The sequence below is a fragment of the Macaca fascicularis genome, chromosome 14 (assembly GCF_037993035.2).
Source record: "Macaca fascicularis isolate 582-1 chromosome 14, T2T-MFA8v1.1".
Taxonomy (NCBI): Eukaryota; Metazoa; Chordata; class Mammalia; order Primates; family Cercopithecidae; genus Macaca; species Macaca fascicularis.
Window position 1 is genome coordinate 69,112,506 of NC_088388.1, and position 25,624 is coordinate 69,138,129.

At 36.6% G+C, this 25,624-nt stretch overlaps 1 pseudogene; it reads right to left on the bottom strand.

The window, feature by feature from the left end:
- Nucleotides 1–13,348: 13,348 nt before the first annotated feature.
- Nucleotides 13,349–14,298, bottom strand: LOC102116168 (olfactory receptor 52A1-like; annotated as a pseudogene).
- Between the last annotated feature and the right edge of the window lie 11,326 nt (nucleotides 14,299–25,624).

The window sequence follows — 25,624 nt, forward strand, 5'->3', positions numbered from 1 at the left end:
AATGTATACCTTTGGTGGACAGGACACCTGGTGATGTTAAGCTGGAAGTCAAGTTAGGTTGAAGGTAGAGATAATTCCTGCCAGGTTTGGGGCTTCATGGGAAAGGAATAACCAAGGCAAGGGAAAAACTTAGTCAGTTAGAGTGATTATATAACTGAGACATGGTTTTTTTTTTTTTTTTTTTTTTTTTTTTTGAGACGGAGTCTTGCTCTGTTCCCCGGGCTGGAGTGCAATGGCGCAATCTCTGCTCACTGCAACCTCCGCCTCCTGGGTTCACGCCATTCTCCTGCCTCAGTTTCCCAAGTAGCTGGGACTATAGGCGCTCGCCACTACGCCCGGCTAATTTTTTGTATTCTTTAGTAGAGACGGGGTTTTACCGTGTTAGCCAGGATGGTCTCGATCTCCTGACCTCATAATCTGCCCGCCTCGGCCTCCTAAAGTGCTGGGATTACAGGCGTGAGTCACCGCACCTGGCCTGAGACATGGTCTTTCTATCAGGATGCAGTTATAAAACCTCCATAGCCAGAACCCTCCACAGATGCTTATGCAAGTGATAAAATAGGATAATATTTTATTGATAATTTCATTATTTACCTAATTACAACACATAACACAAATCAAAAACAGATTTTCAAATGAGATTAAAATGCAGTTTAGGCACATACTCTCATGATATATGGGCAGAAATAATTATACAAATATTTATACTTCTATATTTTTTCTTCTGTATTTAGATTTTAGCTATTTTGCCAACACAAAATAATATATGATGGAAAATTATCCTAACTGAAATAAATATACATAAATATCCATGAACATATAAATGAATAATGAGCTTCTTGTCGTTGTCTGAAGAATTTTCAAAGAAAATGCTCATCTTAGTAATATATAATAGATTAGACCGGTGAGGTAGACATTTTATAAATTAAAAGAAACTTCAAAAAGCTGTGTTTTAAACTTTTATTTCAGGGGTACATGTGATGGTTTGTTACACAGGAAAACACATGTCATGGGAGTTTTGTTTTTTTTTTAAATTATTATTATACTTTAAGTTCTAGGGTACATGTGCATAACGTGCAGGTTTGTCACATATGTATTCTTGTGCCATGTTGGTGTGCTGCACCCATCAACTCGTCAGCACCCATCAACTCGTCATTTACATTAGGTATAACTCCCAATGCAATCCCTCCCCCCTCCCCCCTCCCCATGATAGGCCCTGGTGTGTGATGTTCCCCTTCCCGAGTCCAAGTGATCTCATTGTTCAGTTCTCACCTATGAGTGAGAACATGCGGTGTTTGGTTTTCTGTTCTTGTGATAGTTTGCTAAGAATGATGGTTTCCAGCTGCATCCATGTCCCTGCAAAGGACACAAACTCATCCATTTTTATGGCTGCATAGTATTCCATGGTGTATATGTGCCACATTTTCTTACAGACTACTTCATTACCCAGGTACTAGTACCAGTATCCCAATAGCTATCTTTTCTGTCCCTCTCCCTCCTCCCACCACCTACCCTCAAATAGACCCCAGTGTTTGTTGTTTCCTTCTTTGTGTTCATAAGCTCTTATCATTAAATCCCACTTTTAAGTGAGGACATGTGGTATTTAGTTTTCTCCTCCTGCATTAGTTTGCTAAGAATAACAGCCTCCAGTTCCATACATGTTCCCACAAAAAACATGATCTCATTCTGTTTTACGACTGCATAGTATTCCATGGTATATATATACCACATTTTCTTTATCCAATCTATCATTAGTGGGCAGTTAGGTTGATTCCATGTCTTTGCTATTGTAAATAGTGCTAATGATGAACATTCACGTACACATGTCTTTATGGTAGCGTAATTTATATTCCTTTGGGTATATACCCGGTAATAGGATTGCTGGGTTGAATGGTAGTTCTGCTTTTAGCTCTTTGAGGGATTGCAATACTGCTTTCCACAATGGTTGGACTAGCTTGCACTCCCGCCAACAGCGTGTAAGTGTTCCCTTTTATCCAGAACTTGGCCAGGATTCATTATTTTTTGACTTTTTAATAATTGCCATTCTGACTAGTGTGAGATGGTATCTCATTGTGATTTTAATTTGTATTTCCCTGATGATCAGTGATATTGAGACTTTTTCTACCTGCTTTTGGCCACATGGATGCCTTCTTTTGAATCATGTCTGTTTATGTCCTTTGCCGCCTTTTCAATCAGGTCGTTTGTTTTTTTCTTGTGAATTTAAGTTCCTTAAGATGCTGGATATTAGACCTTTGTCAGATGCATAGTTTGCAAATAATTTCCCCCATTCTGTAGGTTGTCTGTTTATTCTGTTCACAGTTTCTTTTGCTGTGCAGAGCTCTTGAGTTTAAATAGATCCCTTTTGTCAATTTTTGCTTTTGTTGTGATTGCTTTTGTTATCAGTGTCATGAAATCTTTCCCCATTTCTATGCCCAGGATAGTATTGCCTAGGTTGTGTTCCAGGGTTTTTATTAAATACCAACTTGTAAAACAAGAGACAGATATATGTAAATCACACCCATGTTATTAATAAACATACACACAGATATTTATTTACACAAACATATACAAATATACACACTTCTTTCAAATACATACTTCCAATCATTTTGTCTATAAATAGCTAGCTTATTCTATCTCTCTACTTGTCTCTCTCACTTTCTAATGCTATCATACTTATATTTATGACATTCATACACCTTATCTGAAATATGCATACATTCAAAAGAATGTGTATGTGTGCATATACTGGATGCACAAATTCAATTTTATTAATAGATACGCAAAAACCACTGTTAATCTTCTCACAGTTTATCTGCCAGTTTTCAGAGACATAAATTTTCTCAGATAAATTAAGATCCATCTCAGAGTGCTGCTTCCACATTCTCTTATTCAACTTTTTGAACACATCTTATGCAATACTTCCTTCTGCCAGCCTTCCTTGATCTCACCCCCTATTTTTTCTCCACTCTGTATCAGTTTCCTTTTCAGTGGTCTCCAGTGCCACCCAGTCTTTTCATAGTCACAAAACATGTCACACAGTATGAAAATTGCCTTTTTAGGATGATCATTTTCTACACTAAAATGAGCATTTTATGTATTCTTATTTTCAAAGAATCTAGAATTTTCATTATATGTAAGTTTAATAAATATTTGTTGAATAAGTAAGTCCCATTTCAAATAGCCTCTCTGATGAGACAACAGGGATCATAAAACAATGCATACATTTAAACCTTCAGCCAATCCACTTTAAAAAAAAATAAGATGAATAAGAAGAGAGAAGAATAAAATAACTGGATACAGGCAGGGAGAGAAGAAAGGAGAGAGATTTGAGAGGGAAGGAAGAAAGACGCATTTTGTTGTCCCAGCTGACATTCCTCTCCACTGAGAATCCTTTTCAGTGAAATCTCCTCAACTTCATTTCTGAAAATAATTTAGGATATATCCTTTCACCTTCAGTGGTCCAATGTATTACCTAAAGTATGATTCCTCTTCTCCATTATTATAGTGGTCTTTTGCTGAATTAAAACCAATCCCAAAATGTAGAGTTTGAGGTTCACTGGACTCAGCTTACTGTTCGCACCTGATGTCCCTCAAATGGCTGCATGACAGAAAGGGGCTGGAGCTTGAGTCCCATGAGTGTTCAGCAGGATAGACAACCAGGATGGCTTCTTCACTGTGCCTTAGTGCTGTTCCCTGTGGGCTCTCTATCTCCATTAAATTAGCCAGGTCTTCTCACACAGTATTTCAGGGCTTTAATAAATGAAAACCAGAAGCTACCGGATCAGATACAATCTACATCCAAAACTTATCCACTGCTCAAGGCAGTCAAAGGATCTGTTCAAATTTCAGAGGCTGGGAAATAGATTCACTTCCTGATTGTTAAACTGTAGAATACTACATAGTTTGAAAGATATTGTAATGACCGTCTTGTGTAATTCAACCTGTCATATTTTGCTCTTTGCTTACACCAATTCATATTACTTTCATATGCAACATAACTCATAGCTCCCTCAAACTTCTAGGTCTCATGCCATTATGACATTTGTCTAGAATTTCATCATGCAAATTATAGTCAGATGTAGGTGAGGCTTCATGGGTGTGTTAGTTCCTGGAACATGGTTCCTCTTTCCTGAATCGCTTTTAACTAAACAGACAAGTCATCTTCCCCCAACACTGTCAACATACAATGTCAATATATTGATGGGGAAAACACTTACATTTCAAAAGAGGGATAAAGATGCAATCTGATAATTACTGGTACATAGCATACTAAAATATAGGTAGGCACATGGTGCCAGCTTTCAAATTAAGGCCCCCTTCTGCTTCACAAAGATAATTCTGTTTTTCTGTGGTTCTTGGCTTTACCCTTCGGGATCTAGGATCTGCAGTCTGATTCATGATTATTTTTAAAAGAAGTGGCAAGTTTTCCACTCACCATTCTAAGTCTATAGGTTGGCCACACTTCAAGGATCCTTTACTTTTTCTTTCCTTTCTAAAAAATAAATAATAATATCACGTAGTTTAATTATTACATTTCCATACATGTCCAGATAAATATCTTGGTTGACCTAACATGGAAGAGCAAGTAGCAAACTGACAAACCCAACTTTCACTTTGAATAGATATGTTATTGTAAACTATTTTATCCTAGGGATTACGAATAAAAAGCCATATAATTGTCATGCACAGTGGCAAAAGGGCTTTACAAAACATATAATTAGGCCTTGGAAGTGGAAGTATTAACAGAATGAAGAATAAGGAATAGAATTACTAATTTTTGCTGCATGTAAGAATATAAAATAAAATTTAATCTGTATCCATCCAAAAGCAAGTGATATTTTTAACCATATTATGGAGGTATGATTGACATACAAAAAGCTGTGCATATTTAATGTATACAACCTGATTAATTTGGAGATAAGTATATATCCATTAAACCACCCCAAATCTATACCATAAGAATATTTACCATGTCCAAAAGTTTCTTCCTATCCTCTTTATTATTGCATTATAAGAAGACAATATAAAAAGCTTCTGCACAGCGTGGCCGGGCATGGTGGCTCATGCCTGTAATCCCAGCACTTTGGGAGTCTGAGGCGGGCGGATCACCTGAGGTCAGGAGTTCGAGACCAGCCCGGCTAACATGGTGAAACCCCGTCTCTACTAAAAACAAAAGTAATTAGCCGGGCACAGTGGCAGGTGCCTGAAATTCCAGCTACGTGGGAGACTGAGGCAGGAGAATCGCTTGAACCTGGGAGGAGGAGACTGCAGTGAGCCGAGACCAAGGAATTGTACTCCGGCCTTGGAAACAAGAGTGAAATTCCATCAGAAAAATAAAAATAAAAAAGGAAGAAAAGAAAAGAAAAGCTTCTGCACAGCAAAGGAAACAATTAACAAATGAAAACACAACCCAAGGAATGGGGGAAAATATTTGTAAATCATATATCTGACATAAGGTCAATATCCAAACTACATAAGGAATTTATGTAGTGCAACAGAAGAAAAACACAAATAACCTCCCTTAAAAGAAATGGACCAAGTAACTGAATTGACATTTCTCCAAAGAAGACAAATAGTGAACAAGTATATGAAAAATTGCTCAATGTCACTAACTTCAGGGAAATGCAAATCAAAAGTTAGAATGGCTATTATCAAAAAGTGAAATATAACGAATATTGGCAAGGATATGGAGAAAAGGGAATGTAAACTGGTATAGCCATTATTAAAAAACATGAGGGTTTCTCAAAAAAATTAAAAATAAAACTCCCCTGTGACCCAGCAGTCCCACTACTGGGTATATACCCAAAGGAAATAAAGTCATTATCTTGAAGAGACATCTACACTCTATTGTTCATTGCAGCATTAGTCAGAATAGCCAAGACATGGAAGCAACTTAACTGTTCATTGAGGGATAATTGGATTAAAAACATGGTATACAGTTGACCCTTGAACAACACAGATTTGAACAGCATGCCTCCACTTATGCACACATTTAGTTTTCAATAGATACAGTCAGGCCTCCATATCAGCAGGTTCCATATCCACAATGATAAGTGCATCAAAAATGTAGTATTTTCAAGATGCAAATCCTGTGGATTGGTAGGGCCTACTGAGGGACTTGGGTATACACAGATTTTGGTATCCACAGTAGTTCCCGGAATGAATCTCTTGCAGGTACTGAGGGAGGGTGAGATGAGGGACCAATTTAGTTCTGCATGTGAATATCCAGTGTTACCAACACCATTTATTGAAGAAACTGTCCTTTCCCCATTGTATGTTTTTGGCACTTTTGTCAGAGAGTAAAATGGTGGCTAGTAGAGGATAGAAAGGGGGAGATGGGGATGAAGAGAAGTTGTTTAGTGGGTACAAACATACAGTTAAATAGAAGGAATAAACACTGGTGTTTGATAGCATAGTGGAGTGACTATAGTTAACAACATTTTATAGTGTATTTCAAAATAGCTAGAAGTTTTAAAATGTTCCCAACACAAAGAAATGACAAATGTTCAAGGTGATGAACTAACTCAATATGCTGATTTAATCGTTGCATATTGTATTCATGTGTCAGATTACCATATGTATCTCATAAATATGTACACATATTATGTATGAATTAAAATAAATAAGAAAATCCTAGATATGTTGGTTTATTTCTGCGATTTCTATTTTTTCATTTTTATATGTCAATAAATAAATTTTTTATATGTCTATAAATAGATAAAAAATGTGGTTTATAAAATATTATTCAGCCCTCAAAAAAGAGTTGAATTCTTCCATTTCTGACAACGTGTATGAACCTGGAGGACATTATGCTAAGTGAAATAATTCAGACACAGAAGAACAAATACTACATGATGTCACTTAAATGAGAAATCTAATGGAGCCAAACATGTAGAAGCAGAGAGTAGAATGGTGGTTGCCAGAGGATGGAGAGAGAGTGAAATGGGGAGGTATTAGTCGAAGGGTAAGATGAATAAGTCCTAGAGATCTACTACATAGAAGAGCATTTACAGTTAACAATACAGTATTATATACCAAGGATTCTTCTCATATTAGCTGTTTCTGTCCTTTTCAGTTTAACCTGACAGTGCTGCTGACTAACAAGTAGTCTTAAAAATGCAAGCTTTTATCCAAAGTCTATGTCCTACTTTAAGAATCGATGATAGGTGCAGAAAAATTGAATGACAAAAGATGTTGTGTTCAAACTCACAAATCCCTGTAGTATTTATGAATTGTATGAATTCTACTTAAAAATTAAACACTGGGTTTTAAAAGTCATATTTTTCTATACACATCTTATCAGAATTGTCCCTGGAAATCTTCATCAAATCCATTGGGAATCCGTTGGTTTATGTGTGCATGTGTATATCTGTGTGTGTGTGTGTGTGTTTTTCCTACTTTCACAAAGGCGAGAGTTTTGTTTATTGTTCCACCATCACAAAGCACTGAATCCTTTATTGTCTGGTACACAATAACAATTTTGTCTCTCTATTTAAGGTCTTCATTAACAGCTTTGTTGTGCCCATCAAGTGTCTGCCCGCTACCCACTCTCAAAGCCAATGCTGCGTGTTTTAAACTTCTGTTACTTCAGGATTAAACTGATAACATTTTTTTCTTACATGTAAATATTGCATGTAATATGACACATTCAGACTTAGTGGCAGCTTTTCATAGCAATTTATGATTTTTTTTTCACAACAATCTGTACATTGCCTGAACTCCACTGTGTCGTTCTCACTTGGAATCTCTCAAGATGATGGCATGATAATAGAAACAGATATAAGTTATGGACTCTTCTAAGAACTGTCCAACCTGGCTTTGTATTCGTAGCAGTTGCACCTCTCAACTTTAATGGAAAAATAAAGAGAAGGGTGGATTCTTGAGGGGAGTGGGAGAGCCATATAGTAGAAGAGCCTGTGAAATGATAGATACAGTTATAGCTCGGTTGGAAAGTACAGTTTGGCCAGGTGTGGTGGCTCATGCCTGTAATCCCAGCACTTTGGGAGGCCGAGGCAGGTGGATCACGAGGTCGGGAGTTCAAGACCAGCCTGACCAATATGGTAAAACCCTGTCTTTACTAAAAATACAAAAATTAGCCAGGCATGGTGGCATGTGCCTATAATCCCAGCTACTTGGGAGGTTGAGGCAGAAGAATCGTTTGAACCCAGGAGGCGATGGTTGCTGTAAGCCGAGATGGCACCACTGCACTCCAGCCTGGGTGACAGAGCAAGACTCCATTAAAAAAAGAAAAAGTGCAGTTTGTCACTCAACTTCCTCTCTCTTTCATCATAAATAATTCTTTAATTCATACCTCCCCTCTAGGGTTCAATACTATGCCTCCAACCATCTCTACCACTGCTCACCAATGAATATTTTTCTGGGTTCCCATAGCTTGCATATTATTGATCTACTGTAAATTTTGTGAATTAATTTAGTATATCTAAAAGTTTCAATACACTTTGGCTTGAATAGAGAGAGACTTTTAGGGATGCTTGACATCCAGGACACACCATCAGGCATTGCTTACATTCCAAGACAATATTCCTTGTTCTACACAAACAGCAATTTTCTCACATAATTTTAAAAAAACAGCTTTTCTGCTGCCTCTTGCTCTATTTTGAAACAATTCTTAATCCAATTCAGACACTTTTCCAAAATCAAAGGTAGATTGGACACAGGTTGAAACTGTAAGACACAAAGAGAAAATACGTGCTCAGATATTTTTTCTTTTTTTTTTTTTCTTTTTTTTTTTTTGGTATTTATCCCGTCTTTTTTTTTTTTTTTTTTTTTTTTTTTTTTATACTTTAAGTTCTAGGGTACATGTGCATAACGTGCAGGTTTGTCACATATGTATACTTGTGCCATGTTGGTGTGCTGCACCCATCAACTTGTCAGCACCCATCAACTCGTCATTTACATCAGGTATAACTCCCAATGCAATCCCTCCCCCCTCTCCCCTCCCCATGATAGGCCCCGGTGTGTGATGTTCCCCTTCCCAAGTCCAAGTGATCTCATTGTTCAGTTCCCACCTATGAGTGAGAACATGCGGTGTTTGGTTTTCTGTTCTTGTGATAGTTTGCTAAGAATGATGGTTTCCAGCTGCATCCATGTCCCTACAAAGGACACAAACTCATCCTTTTTTATGGCTGCATAGTATTCCATGGTGTATAATAAATGGTCCTGAGAAAATTGGCTAGCCATAAGTAGAAAGCTGAAACTGGATCCTTTCCTTACTCCTTATACGAAAATTAATTCAAGATGGATTAGAGACTTAAATGTTAGACCTAATACCATAAAAACCCTAGAAGAAAACTTAGGTAGTACCATTCAGGACATAGGCATGGGCAAAGACTTCATGTCTAAAACACCAAAAGCAATGGCAGCAAAAGCCAAAATTGACAAATGGGATCTCATTAAACTAAAGAGCTTCAGATATTTTTTCTAATTAAATACTCCCAACAACCATTCATTTATCAGTTCACATTCCCATCTACTAGAAATAATTATAACCACGTTGGCATCTGGTGATGAAATATATTTCAACTAGACAGGCTTTACAAGAGGTCCTTAATGAAGTGCCAATATGGATTTGAAAGAACACCTGTTACCACAAAAGCACACTTACACATATAACCTATAGGAAATATAAAGCAACTATGCAATCAAGTTTATGTAACAACCAGATAACAAACATCATTTTAAGCACTTTATTTTTATAGGCTAGGATTAAAATGAATTTTTAAAGTTTCATTGCAGTATAATTCATATAAAAATTTGCACATATTTAATATATACATTTTTATGAGTTTGGACATTTGCATATATCTGTGATACCATCATCACAATGAAGGTAGTAAACATGCCCCTCACTTCCAAAAATTCTTCGTGTTCTGTGTGTGTATGTGTGTGTGCGTGTGTCTGTTAGTTTATGTTATGTCCATACAATCCTGCTTTAAGGTAATTGTTTCTGTCTCCATTCAAACATGAGGAAAATTAGGTTCAGGTAATTTAAACATTTTTATTAATCTTTTTATAACATTCAGCTAATAATCGAATCAAAAGTCAAGCCTACAGCTTCCATACTATGGATACATTACAAGTATTGAGTTAAAGTAAAATGAACAAATAGACAAATGGATAAATACATAAACAGATCTCATATCTTCTTTGGATCTAGGGCAGGTGGGGTAGGAGAGCTGAAAATGTTCTCCACTAGTATATTCCATTTTTTGCTTAAAGCGCACTACTTTATATTGTTTGGAGAATTAACTCCTTTAGTGTATTCATCATGTATCTTTCTGCTAAAAGTCTATAGACGGAATCCTAAATTCACAAAGTTTACAAAACAATTTTATTATAAATATAAAATTTGATCCAATATTTCTCAGTACTTCTGGTAAAGGCAGACAGGATTATATGAATAAGGATATCATCTCCCTGGAAATCTAAGGATATCCTCTACCTTTCAGCAGGAAAACAAAAAACCTGTAACCAAACTCAGCTTCCCACTCAACCAGGTGAGCTGCAAGGTCTCCGCATTTTGGAAAGCTGGTGTTTCCTATTATTATTCTAAACAGCTGGCATTTTATTTTCAAATACCTACCATAAATCTTAGACTGCTTAATATCTGATGCCAATATATTATTTCTCTTACAAAACTAATTTCATAGGGAATGGGGATTATTTCCCTAGAACACAGTCCATGATTCATCCAGCAGTGTCCTAGATCCTGTCATTTTCTTGATGATCCTGTCATTTTCTTCTTCCTTGAAGAAGCAGGAAAATATGGCTTCTCTTGCCAATTTTCTTCAGAAAACATTGTTTTCAGTTTTAGCTGCATTTTAAAAGATTCCCCATATACCTTCACAGTGCTCCAAAAGTTGCCTGTAGACAGTTCCTATTCACAACAGTGGGTTGTCATGACTTTGTCTAAGACCTTCCTCTTGCTTGGGAAGCATAGTCTGTCCATGAATGAAACGTGTGACAAATATTGGAAATGCAATATTTCAGGAGTTACGGAGTTTTGACTGAACAAGGGATAGAGATCAATGGATTAAACACCCCATATTTCTAGCCATTAATTGGAACAACTTGTAGGTGTGCTTTTTACAATTTTTTCAAGGACTGCTAGCATGCAAGAAGACTGATAATTAACAGCAATAACTTGTTTAGTTTTGTACATTTTATTGTTTTTTTTTTCCCTTCACTGTCTTACTTGCTCCCTCTCCTACATGTTTTCTTTTTCCTTGGATCAGTTCCAAAACATACCACTTACACTAAAGTTCTTGGCTTGATTTGATTTTCTGAGAACTCTTATTAAGATGCCCTTTGCTATAAGCTCCCATTTGTAGATTGAGACTATCATAAGATACCTTTTGATATTAATTCTCTACTCTAAATAACAGTATAAGTGATTGACAAGACTATCACAAAGAGGGAGACAAACCACTCCAGTAAGAGGAGAGACAAATTTACTAAGATTATTGATGCTCACGTGGTGGTAGTTGTGGTGGTGTATATGCTATCAAGCCCTAGAGGCCCTGGAAAGGGAAGTCTGACACGAAAAGGAGACTAAGGAATATGTAGTTGAATTTCAATGCCTTGACTTTTTTTCACTAATTTGTAAGTCCTTTCGAGCTGTGAGGATACTAGGAGAAAAGACACTGTTAACATGTCCTTCATCACAGTGTTTTATCAATCTAATATATTACACTTCAAAACTTTTCAAAGTATCTCCTAATGATATTTTAGCAAAAATATAAGTGCATCATGAGTTGTAACACTACATAAACAGAGAATGGGCACTTTTCAAGGACATTATGAACTATGCCATTAAATGACAACTCTGAAAATTTGAATTGTTGCTTATACAACAAAAGAACTATATTTGTGCAGTTAAGTAAAACTAAATAATAGAAGATCGCTATATTGATACATAATCTCCTTCTGCAGGATGATTTGTATATTTTGATCACTGATCAGAGATGAGCTTGCTTTTCATAACTTGGGTGCTCAAGGATGTCAGATTCACACACACCTGCACATATCTTCTCACATTTACAAGAGTCATAATGATACTAAGTGCTTTAAGACTGAATTAAAATTATGGCAAATAGCATTTCATTGGCTGAAGTAAAATTTATTATTCAAATATCACATATGCCATGATTTCCTTTATGAGGCCTTCTTTCATTCCTTCTAAAATCTAGATTAGTTGCTTCTCACATGTGAAACTAAATCCATTGTTTTTATCTTATGATAGCCTAGATAACATTAAATTATATTTACTTTTTTTTTTTTTGAGACGGAATCTAGCTCTGTTGCCCAGGTTGGTGTGCAGTGGCGCTATCTCGGCTCACTGTAACCTCCGCCTTCCTGGGTTCAAGTGATTCTCCTGCCTCAGCCTTCCGAGTAGCTGGGATTACAGGGACCCGCCACCACGCCCAGCTAATTTTTGTGTTTTTAGTAGAAACAGGGCTTCACCATGTTGGTCAGGCTGGCCTCAAACTCCTGACCTCGTGATCTGCCAGCCTCGGCATCCCAAAGTGCTGGGATTACAGGTATGAGCCACCACATCCAGTCTGCTCAATATTTTTATAGCATCAGTATACTGTGAACCTTTGAAATCATGAAATATATCCTTGTCATTGCCGTACATCCAAAGAGTAAACTGCAGCTTGGACAACGGATATGTTTATATGAAGGAAGAAAAAAAGTAAAGAAAAGGGAAGAAAAAAAGCCAAAAATAACAGATTAAGGGAGAAGGAATGGAGGGATGTTAGGAATTGTGTTTTTTTCTTTTCTTTCTTTTTTTTTTTTTTTTTTTTTTTTGACACAGAGTCTCGCTCTGTCGCCCAGGCTGGAGTGCAGTGACCGGATCTCAGCTCACTGCAAGCTCCACCTCCCGGGTTTACGCCATTCTCCTGTCTCAGCCCCCCGAGTAGCTGGGACTACAGGCGCCCGCCACCTCGCCCGGCCAGTTTTTTGTTTGTTTGTTTGTTTTTGTATTTTTTAGTAGAGACGGGGTTTCACCGTGTTAGCCAGGATAGGATGATCTCAATGTGCTGACCTCGTGATCCGCATGTCTCGGCCTCCCAAAGGATTACAGGCTTCAGCCACCGCGCCCGGCCAGGAATTGTATTTTATTTATATATATATATATCTCTCTCCAGATTTATCTCATGTTTTCACTGCTCTTGTTGAAGGAATATATGTTCTTTAGGGGAGATCATTGTAATGTAAATATCTCACCAAAATAGCCACACATAATACAAGGAATTTTCAGCTTAAACTTAAGTTTAAATAGGTAAATGCATGTTTTTCCTCTGACACATCACTTGCTGGATCATTTCTGGGTGTCTGGCTTTATAATGAGAATCTGAGCAACCCACATGTGAATCTCCATGGTCTTCATTCTATAGACAATGGGGTTAAGGGCAGGGGGCACAAGCAGATAGACGGTAGACAAGAGAATGTGGGCATAGACTGATACATGACCAAAATGATGGCTGAAGAAGGAAAAAAAAGCAAGGATATAAAACTCCAGAAAGACAATAATATGAGCTGTACAAGTGTTAAATGCTTTGAGTCGTGCCTCTTTTTGGGGAAGACGAAAAATAGTCTGAAAAATTAGAAAGTAGGAGACGAAGACAAAGATCACGTCAAAACCTAGAATTGCAAAAGCCACAAAGAGCCCAAATGATTTGTTAATATGGACATCTTCTTTAGCCAGCTTGACTACAGCCATGTGTTCACAGTAAGAATGGGCAATAACCACAGAGTGGAAAAGTTGCAGCCGTTTGAGTAGAATGGGTAGAATTCCAACAAGCATTGTTGTGCGGATTGCCACCATCAGCACCACCCGAAATAGAAAGGTGTGAGGATGGATGTGTGTCTCAATGGATCACAGATGGCCACATAGCGATCAAGGCCATCACCAACAGGATGCCAGATTCCATGCCCTGCAAGGCATGAATGAAGAAGAGTTGGGTGAGGCAGGCATCAAAAGCCATGGAATAAGAATCAAACCAGAAGATGGCCAACATCTTAGGAGCAATGGCTACACAGAGACCTAGGTCAGTGGCTGGCTGCCAATACTGCCAGAAAGATGTACAAGTGTTTGTGTAGATTGCGTTCTATAGAGATAATGATTAGCAAAAAGCTGTTCCCCAGCAGGGCCACCAGGCACACGCCAAAGAAGGCAAACCCAATCCAAAATTGCACATGCCCTAGTCCAGGGATCCCAATCAGGGTCACTGTCTTTGGGTTCAAATATGACATGTTGGTGGATCCCATGAGTCTGGTAAATCTTTTACTCACCACTAATTCTGACACAGATTCAGAGAAAAATTACGAATGGGAAGGAGGAACACTTTCCTCACATTTCCTCTCAGAACACGAAAGACGTGGATGGAAATGTGATCATGTGACTGAATCTTTGGGTATAAATTTAGGTTTATTTCAGAATGGAGCTCTTGGCCTTTCCCAAAGCTAGTGTTGGTATTTGTGAATGAGGAATATGATTCAGTGTTGATCACCTAGAAATTGTAGAAATGGAAGCTATAATTCTAAGAGCATTGATTATGCTAGTCTTCAGTGTCTTCTCAAGTGGTCTCATAAACGGCAACATTAACTTTTTTGTCCATATTCATCTCCAAACTCCAGACACATCTTGGATTAGGTGGAATTCCTCTGTGACACTTGAAGTCATAACACAAATCCTCAATCCATATCCCTGTCTTAGTTGAAAGCTCAGAATCTTCCGATAGTGCATGCTTTTCCCAGTCTTTTCCATTTTCTTTAGTTTAGGGAGTACAATTCTTCCCATCACATCTTAGGAATTGCCTCCACATGGGGAAGTGAGAGGCTTGTTCTTCCAATAAATATTGCTTGAATTACCTATGTGCAGGCCAATTATTCAGGTTCTTCAAAGTGATAAGTACATGCTATTCTTTTACAAGTAGTGGCTGGGCATATTTGTCTCACGGAGTTAAACCTGGCCCGTGAGTTTTCAAAGTTGATGTGTAAGCAGAATGAGATGGAAGGAGATGTAAGAAGTCACAGATCTTAGAGGAGACAGAAAATTGAGAAGATAGATAAGAGGTCAATTGGATTAAAAGAAACCATAAGTTGGGATAGGAAACAGGCCACAAATCCTGGCCTGTTGTATAATCCCTATAACTTAAATTTTTTGATAATATTAATATGTCTCAGATGTAAAAGGATGGAGTTCTGTTGTTTATAATGGGGCTCAATCTATGTGCCTTTTTTACTTTATCAATACCTGTTGTCAGTGAAAATAATTTCTGACACCTTTGAATATATTGTTTACCTTCACGTGCACCCACCTTCTGATCTTCGAACAATGTGCCTGCTCTATTTCTTTGGTAACCCTCTAAAAGCTTAAAACAACCTTACATCCTCTCTCTTTTTTTCCTTTTCATTAACTTTTTACAAGCTTAAAATCACACAACAGTTTAATTTTATCTTCCTTATGATTGTGTCATAGCCAAATATATTGACTGAATGAGAAGCATCACTCTGAATCACATTTTTATACATTTTTTTCTTTGAAAGAAAAGTGAGGTGATTGCTTCTGTAAAATAATAGAAAAAAAATTGAATGGTTCATAGTTTGTATGAATACATATGTGAACATAACTAGAAAGCCCCCAATGTAATAAAATATAAAATGTCTTAATAGTTAATGAAGAGAAGGAAATCTTGTTATACAATCTTCTGTAGCCACACATATCAGTAGGCTGTGTCCAAGGAGATAAAGAGATATAGATTAAAACAATTAGAAATTTTATAAAAAGAAATTTCCCTTGATGCCCATATAAAATGATGTCAGGTGAAGAGTGGTAGATTGCCTAAAAGTGATTGTGGATAAACATAAATATGTGTTGTTGAAGTGGAACAAGTTGTTAAAGGCAGAGCCTACAGGAGCTACAAAGATAATACATCCTATATAATTATGTTTACATTGCCTGGTGATGTAAGGATAGAGTAAACATTAGCTCCAGGTTCACTGTAATATATGATAATGCATTCATCAAATTAATTTTATTCTATGTAGTATAGTATGTTAAATGATGCAATATAAATTTAGAAATATAAAATATCATCTAATGCAGGTTCTACTATTTATCTTACTATAAATGGAGGGGGGATAATATTACTTATCCCACTAAATTATTGGGAGAACTAAATAAGATTATATATGAAATTCTCAGCACAAATTTCATGGAAAAGAGTAACTATTCAATGTCTGCTAGCTAGTGCTTGTCAGAGCCTGTGATAAACTTCTCTGAGGAGGAAGACATACTACTGGCTTCTTGAGGGAATGTAAAACCAGATAGAGAAATGAGAACTTTTTTTTGAATAAAGAGTTGATAAAAGTAAGAAAGTGCCACTAGAAGATGAATTTCCTAAAGCTTAATGGCTTTTCTTAGTTAGATCTCTTAGACTGTATATTCATGTAAGTGGAACAAATGATCACTGTCACAATAGAAAACTGACGTCCCAATCATGTACAGACCTCGATGGAGTCAATACACTCTACTAACTTAAACTAATTTGGTCATTTCATCTGAGGAATAATCATATCCTCCTTTAAGGTTTTACTAAGTAGATGGGAAAGGTACGTACATGCACACCTTTTTTTAAGTAGATGGGAAAAGTACGTACATGCACACCATTTTTAAAAAAGAGTTTATGTTAAAAATTTCTTCTGTAACAGCAAAGGTATGCATTTTGTGCAATTTAGATTTCTATAATAATCAGATCAGAAAATGTTCATTCCTGGGCTTAGAAGGAAAGAGAAGGAGAAAGAAATAAGAGGATTTCTTAAATGGAGGTGGAGTGAAGTATAAGACAAAAGACAAAAACACAAGGTGTTAATGTCTCTGATACAGAGAAATTTGAATTTCAGGAGATGGAACATGAGCTGTGATCAATGTGGCAGTAGGACCAGACAACAAAGCTACCAAAAACAATAGGATGCTCCTATCTTTGAAGTTCTCTTGACATTTTGAAACTCCTCTGCTCAAACTACACAGAGACACACAGACCCATCCCTCCATGCATACTTTTCAAACCACAAATTATCTTTTTATTAAAAAATTTTAATAAGCCAATCAATGTGTATGTAACTACTTTGTATATAAAATTTGGAAGGGGATGCTGGAAACCTTATTCATACCCTGTTGTTGCTACTAATTAACCGGAGTGTGTCCATTACATTTCCTCCACATGCAATTAATAATATGGTACTAAATTACCTTTGCATCTCTTCCATCTTTAAATGACATGAATCTAGTTCATCTCTCATATTGTTTATAAAACAAACCAAGACACTGCCTGTGGGCAGGGGAGAAGAGAAAGAAGATGGCCATACCAAAGAAAGGTTTGTTGTTGAGAGGTACAGGATAAAGTTAATCTGACTCAATAATCCTCCCACTTCCTCTTAAAATTTGCTACAATGAGAAACTCTTAGCAATAAACAGGTCCCAAAGCAAGGAGAACAAACTCACCCAGATAAATAGACAGCTAGTTGAAACGTGAAGACAATGGATTAAACAGCTCTTTCCTACCAGATTTTGGATTTGGAAAGATATGAATGAATAACTAAGTGTCTTTCATCATCTGCCCTTAACTGTTTATCTTCCTGGATTTTCTTAAAGTCTGAGCTGATCCCAGGATGATGATGCTGACCTTGCCCCTAGAGAGGTCATTACCTTTCTGAAACTCAACCTTACCTTGTGTCAGAAAGATATCTATTGCTTAAAAGCACATAGCAAGAAGCTGTTTCCAAGGAATAGGAACCAGGAAGTATCAAATCATAGGATCATTTGAAGTGTGGGAAAAATATCTGAGAAATGGAGAATTTGTAAACTGGAAATGCAGAAGACAGTCATTTGGTCGACTTTCTGGCCTATGGCAAGGTTTATAATGTAAGGAAACAAAATAGTACCTTTTATGTTTGCAAATATAATGATACGACAGCTGCAACTCATATAGCTTACAACTACTACTATTACCATTAATACCACTATTATTACCACTAAAATTATTTGAAATCATCATAGCACTTTGCAAGGTTTTTAAAATCACATTTATTAATACGATTTAGTCCAATTTGCGAATGCATCATTCTCTACTTTGTTCCATTTTTGACACCACTTTGCACCCTCTCTTTGGCAATATTTGTGAAACTTTGAAGTGACCATTTATGCAACTCTACCATCAAAGTATTCTGCTCAAGAGCTCTAGGTGATGAGTTTCAGAGAATTTCGGGTAATACTTCAAATATAATGTTAGTTTTATAACCCCAAATTTATTGTGATATATTCCTTTGCCATTGAATCGATTAATTGTGTGCAATATTGTTTTGATTTACTTAGCGTTTTCTTCTTTACTCTTAGATGCAGGACCTGGTGTGTCAGCTGAAACATGATGTTACATAATCTGTAATGAATTACACTTAAGGTTGTAACTAAGGATGAACCAATTCCTTAACCTCAACCATCAGGTAATGTTTTCATTTGTTAGTTCTAGGATTAAACTCATAGGACTGTGTAAGAAACTGATGACTGTGTGTCCCAGAACAATATATACCTTACACACTCAATATTCACTATAATTAAGAGATAGCTTTTTCTTCCTTACTTTTTATTGTTTTTTTTCCCCCTTCTAGATCTATGTCTAAGCAATTTCTCCACAAATAGGCTTCAAAATTGATCACATCTGTTTTCCTTTCTACTCATCTTTTAAAATCTATTCTGCAAATATCTGGCCTTCTTCATTTTGTCCCTTTGTGGTACACAGCCATTGTTAAGCATTTTTTTCTTCTTCTCTCTTTATCAATTACTTCACGATTAGGGATCCATCATTTTTCTTCTGTTGTGTAGCTTCAAGTATCCCTCTCTATCTGTCCCTTCCCTAAACAGATAAGTATGTTCAGTCTTGAAAAATGTCATCTATTGAAACCAAAAGAAATCTAGAGAACTATCTCACTCTTTTCACTACAGCAAAGGTTTTGAAAGAGTCTGTCTTTGATTTCCTCTTTTCCTTACTTCCCATTACCAGTCTTTTCATTCTAACATTACATTGTTTCTTTTTTCTCTATTAAATTTACTCTTCTTCACCTTATTAAGTTCACCTGTGTTTATAGTTAACAACCTATGTGGATAATATTTTTTGTCTACAGGGAAGTTAAATATTCAAAACTTGTTATACAATTAGCATCAAAACAGTACGATTTATTCTAGGAGTGCAAGGCTTATTGAATTGAAATTCCATTAGTGTAATCCAACATATTAAGAAAATTAACAAAGGAAGCACTTACATAATCATATCAATAGATGCAAAAAAATGAAACAAATCAATGGCAGTCTTGATAAAAAATTTAAAAATACACATTTAATCATAAGAAAAATAAGAGTTAAATAGGCACTTCAAAATGTAAAGGGCGTATAGGAACACTTACAGTTAACATCATATTTAATGGTAAAAGACAATGTTTGTTCTCTACGATTAAGAACAGCATAAGGATGTTTATTCTTACCACTCCAATACTATGTCATAATTGAAAACCTAACATATGCAACGAGGATAGAAAAATGAATAAAATCCATTCAGATTGGAATGGGAGATCTAGTCATCTCTATTTGCAGATAATATGATTGCCTACATGGAAAATATCAAGGCATCTACAAACATTCTCCTGAAACTGACTGAGTTCATCAAGTTACTAGGATAAAAGGTCAATGTACAAAATAAATTATATTTTAATATATTATCAATAAAATGCAAATCAGATTTTAAAGTATATTTCCAATAGCTAAAATAGTAACATCTTAGATAATAACCTACAATCTATGTGTAGAATCTGTCTGTTCAAAAATACCACACACTAAAAAAGGACCTAAATACATGGAAATATTTACCAAGCACATGGATTTAAGACACTACACACACACACACACACACACACACACACACACACACAAAATGTGTATTATCTATGAATTGACCTATAGATTTAATACAATTTAATGTATCTATATATTCTACCTAAACTATATGTACAGTGTACATTATTTCCTTTTCACTGAATAGCATTTTTAGATAAGCAAAAATTCTTATTTTCTTTACAGTCCAATTTTTTTTCTTTTTCCCAACGTTTATGTTTTTGTATTTGATTCATGATTCATTTGCTTATTCCAAAGTCATAAATAAATCCTCCACATTTTCACTTATAGCTTTATCATTTTACCTTTCACGTGTAGATATAGACTAAATCTAGACTTGACTTTTATTTTCAGGGGTTTGAGATTAGAATCGTGGTTCATTTTGCTTCATATAAATATTTACTCAACATCGTATGTTCAAAAGAAAAAAAACTGTTCTTTACTGCATTGTGTTATAACTTTGCCCTATTTAGATAATTGTTCATACATGATCTATTTTATAGATTATACACTTTGCATTAGTCAGCTATTTTTATCTCTGCTTTAAGTCTATAGTAGGCCAGGCGTGGTGGCACATGCCTGCAATCCCAGAACTTTGGGAGGCCAAAGCAGGATGATCGCTTGGGCCCAGGAGTTCAAGACCAACCTGGGCAACATGGTGAAACTTCATCTCTACAAAAAATACAAAAATTAGCCAAGTGTGGTGGTGTGTACCTGTGGTTCCAGCTATTTGAGTAGGGAGGCTGAGGTGGGAGGATAACCTGTGCCTGAGAAATCAATGCATTGATGAGCTGTGATGTTGCCACTGAATTCCAGCCTGGGTGACAGAGTGAGATCTGTCTCAAAAAAAAAAAGAAAAATCTATAGCATAATAATAATCATAATTTCAAATGTAAGACTGAGGTAACTTACTATATCTAGTAGTAGAAACATTTTGATTAGTCATCTGATGACCCGAAGTTATATTATAGTGTAGGTGTGTAGCTACATATAATACAAATATTCTATACTGAGAATACAGAATGCCGGCTTAGATAAAAGCTTCATAAAAAATGGAAAATATTGTAATAATGTACTTGCTATTGCTAATTGATACAACTTACCTAGAGCTTTTAGGGGAATACTCTGTGCAGCTTCCTGAACTTTGAGAAGTTCAGGGAAGATATTATGTACAGACAGGATATGAAAGAAACATTTGCTTGTATTTTGAAAGTCACTCTTCCTGAATTCTAGGCAATCTTACTCTCTTCTATATGCTTATACTCTTTGTTGTCTGAGACATTTTATTTCACGAAGATATTTGTAAGTGAAATAATAATCTACCACACTTGGAACATTTAGCAGAATAATGAATTGCTCTAGCCATGTTAATGGCTTAGTAGAGGATTAGATGAACAGGTTTGAGGTTAAAAAAAAAAATCTAAGATGACTAAAAGAGTAAAGCACTCACTCACTTTTTATTTTATTATAAAATAAAAGTTTTATTTAATAGATTAAGTGAAAGAAATAACCTAACCATTTACTTGAAGTAACTATCTGGGTGCAGTAGTAATGACAGCTTTATTGTCCGTGAGTCAGGAATATTGCCTTACGATCACAGAATGGTACTGTGCACCATGGAATAAAATAACTTCAGATATACAATGAAACAATTGACCTAGCTGGTGAAATGGGAAAGGTGCTTCAGGCATAATCTCCCTCACTATGACTTAATAATTACTCACATAAGGATAAAAGCCCAGAAAAAAGAAAAAAATCTAATGAAGGAAATTTTACTGATAGACTTATCATCTCTACCTATGGACCACGAAATGATCCTGTCAATAAACTCAGGTATATCTAGCCTGATGTGAATGAAAATGCCACTGGGGTATATGGTGGTCAGAGTTCAAACCAAGACAGGATATTTGAGTGGAGGTGGGAGAGTGTGTCTGCAAGCCTGTAGACCAACAGGCTTTGAGTCTCATTCATACTGGGACATGCCTGAGAGTCCCCTCCATGAGACAGGTAAATCAAACTGCTAAATACCAGCCAACCAGGCTAGGATAACTGCAGGAGAGGAAGCTGAGCAGTCAGTCCTGCAGACCATATATATTTATCAGTGGTTCCAGAGTCTGGAGTTGATAAGATTTTTAATTCCACCAGAATCACCTGGGAATTTCTGTGTGCCCACCTGAGTGCTTGAAATTTCTTTAGACCATCTAGACTTCAATCACAGCTGCAATAGTGATAGTATGAGTTCAACCTACATGATGTTCTAGGGGCGACAAGAATAATGTCAGTGGCATAAGCAGAAACAATACAGCATCGTCCATGAACCTGTACAAAATTCCCTTTGGCCCTGACTCCTGCATAACTACACTCTATATTAAAATCTAAACAACATGCTCTGCTATCATGCTATCATCTAGCAGAGAATCACTGGGGATGTAGTCACACAAAATTATTAAAATGAGAGACTTTTACTTGATGTTTTAAAAGTTCAAGCTAGAAGAATATGAACTATATTTTATTATTTTGTGACTGGAATATGATTGTGCCCTAAGACTTGATAAAACCCCATTTGAATAATGATGTCAGTGCATTTATCGTTTTTATAAAAGTGGTAAAAGTTATGTTGTTTTATGGTTTAATGCACTATTCCTTTTGTAAATGATAGTCATTGTAAACTTGCTTGTGATACCTGACATCAAAAGGTATTCAGGGCCTAGATAAATTAATTGGCTAGATAATAAGGTGATTCATCAAGTTGTGAAGAAGACATTAATAACCTGTTAGATACAAATGCGTATGATCAAGAACACTGCTTTTTACTATGTTTTTTAATTTAAGGTGTCAATCAACGTTTACAAGTGGAAGTAACGGAAATAAAAAGTACCCAAACCTTTTCCTGTTTCCAAGGGAAAAATCTGTAAAAGAATAGCTTTATAGATCTAGTTCCCTGAAGACTTATACAGATGGATCCATAGCCCCATAACTGCATTACCAGGCATTATTACTTATTGTAAGAATATAAAATCTGATTGGTAAATTACACCTGGACTACAAATTCTATGAAGGAATTATGTTTACCATGTGGTAATCGTGTCTTTTGGCCTCACTAGTTTGGTATCCACTAATTCACCTGTACCCTCCTTGTGGGGCCCTAAGCCTATGCTCTTGAGATCTGCCAAGATACATTTTGGCTCTTGAGGGTTATAGAGCATGCAGAATCCACATGTACTATTTAATTCTCGCTCCTTTACATGTAAGATGTGACCAAGGAGGATTTAAAGCTCTCCTCAGCTTGACTAAACCTTACATAGGCTTTCCCTGATCTCCCTTTCCTTGGAGTATTACCTTAGAAAATGTATAATTGTATATGCTTTCTCAGCCACTTTAAGATGTAAACATTTTCTGGGCCCGGTGGCTCACGCCTATAATCCAAGCACTTCAGGAGGCCAAGGCAGGTGGATTGCCTGAGTTCAGGAGTTCACACCAGCCTGGGCAACATGGTGAAACCTTGTCTCTACTAAAAACAAAAAATTAGCTGGGCATGGTGGCACTTGCCTGTAGTCCCAGCTACTTGGGAGGCTGAGGCAGGAGAATTGCTTGAACCCAGGAGGCAGAGGTTGCAGTAAGCTGAGATCACGCCACTGTACTCCATCCTGGACGACAGGGCGAGACTCCGTCTCAAAAATAAATAAGTGAATAAATAAATAAATAAATATTTTGAAAACCTCTTAGATTTTGTAATCCAGGACTGTCTTTCCCAAGGACCTGGAGGCCATCTCTTTGAAATCGAATCATCAAGGAAGATAATACCCCTATCTTTCAGGCTGTGTGCCAAGTAACGTAGGAGCCTGCATTTGGTGAGCACCTTGCTCTACGTTGTAAAACTACTAAAACTACTTCCTGGCTAGGCGTGGTTGTCTTACGCCTGTAATCCAGCACTTTGGGAGGCTGAGGCAGGTGGATTGCCTGAGCTCAGGAGTTTGAGACCACGCTGGGCAACATGGTGAAACCCTGTCTCTACTACAATACAAATAATTAGCTGGCTGTGGTGGCACACGCCTGTAGTCCCAGCTACTCAGGAGGCTGAGGCAGGAGAATTCCTTGAGTCCCAGAGGTGGAGGTTTCAGTGAGCAGTGATCATGCCACTGCACTCCAGCTTGGGGTACAGAATGAGACTCTGTCAAAAAAAAAAATAAAAAATAAAAAATAAAAAAAGAAAGAAAGAAAAGAAAAGAAAAGAAAAGAAAACTACCTCTTGTAATGAAGATGGGAGAAAGCTTACTTTTTTGTGGGTTAAGGCAATTAGTAAACACAGATGGCCTAAAATTCCCCAATACCAGCTCTTAAGAACTCTCCCACCCTTTTTTAAGTGGAGCTGTGTATTCAGATTTGGTCTGTATTTTCTCTCCTATTGCTAGTAATAATATTGAAATAAAATATAAACTGTTTGCTCATCTTGCCCTGTGTCGTTTTTTTAAAATGACAGATGTCTCTTAAGGAAACAAAGAGAATAGTTTTCTTTGTGATCTGTGTAGGGTGCAGGCCGCTGCAAGTACTACCCTCACTGAAGATAAATGCCTGGCATGACCCTGTTGACATGTTATATTTCAGATGCGTGTACAAATAACTCTATTATTTGCCATACAGACTGCACTGGTTAATGATTGATTGTCTCCCAATTCTAAATTCACTCCTTTTGCCTTCTCTGCAAAAATGGACCTCAGCTCTTTAAGTTTTGTTGTTGTTTTTATAATCATGTGATACAATGCTAAATTTTCTCAATAGGTGGAAATGGTGAAACATTGCAGGAGGAGAAGGCCTTGCTTCCTGGATCTTACATGATCATTGCCCAGACTAGCAGTTTGGGTGCCTTCAGTTTCCAGCAGGTTCCTGCCGCTCTTGCAACTTCTTCAGTGTCCTACGTCTGCAGCTCACAAAGCACATAAGGCCCAGTGACCAGCAGCTTTCTTGGAAACCTACGTATGGCTTTTCCTGGTAGCCTAGAGGTCAGATTCCTGGAAAATTCCACTAGAAAAGCATCACAGCCATTTTTTCTGTTTCTCAATGACCATATCTATATTTTTTCTAATGAGGTGTGGATTTCAGACCAAGGAAGGAGAGTTTCATTCTTGGGTACTCTATTTCAACCCTATGGGTACTGACTACTTCTTATATCCAATATCGTATATCCTTTAGGGTTCTCTTCACTTCTTAGTGACCAGTCTTTCATTATTTCAATCCCCTGTTAAAGTTAATAATTGTTTAAATTAAAAGTTACTTGTCCAAAGTGTGGTTTCTCTTTTTTTTATTGGATTCAGGATACACAGATCAATTATATTGTGGGACAAGATGGTAGTCTTTATGTATGTGGATCTGTAATGGATGCTTTGAAATATTTACATAGTAATGCTAAAATGTATTAACAGATGAATTCAGTTTAGTTACTGCTACTTGGTTTTTGAAATGAATAAAACACTATGAACTTGCAAATTCCTAGTGTTTGAACTATCACTCCACTCTACATTTTATACAGTAATTATGACTGCCACTATATGATGTTACCTCTCTAAATTGACATTTGGGATATTTACGTTTTTTAGATGAAATGTTCAGTATACTTTGTGCATATTGTCTGTAGCTTTAGCCTATACTTCC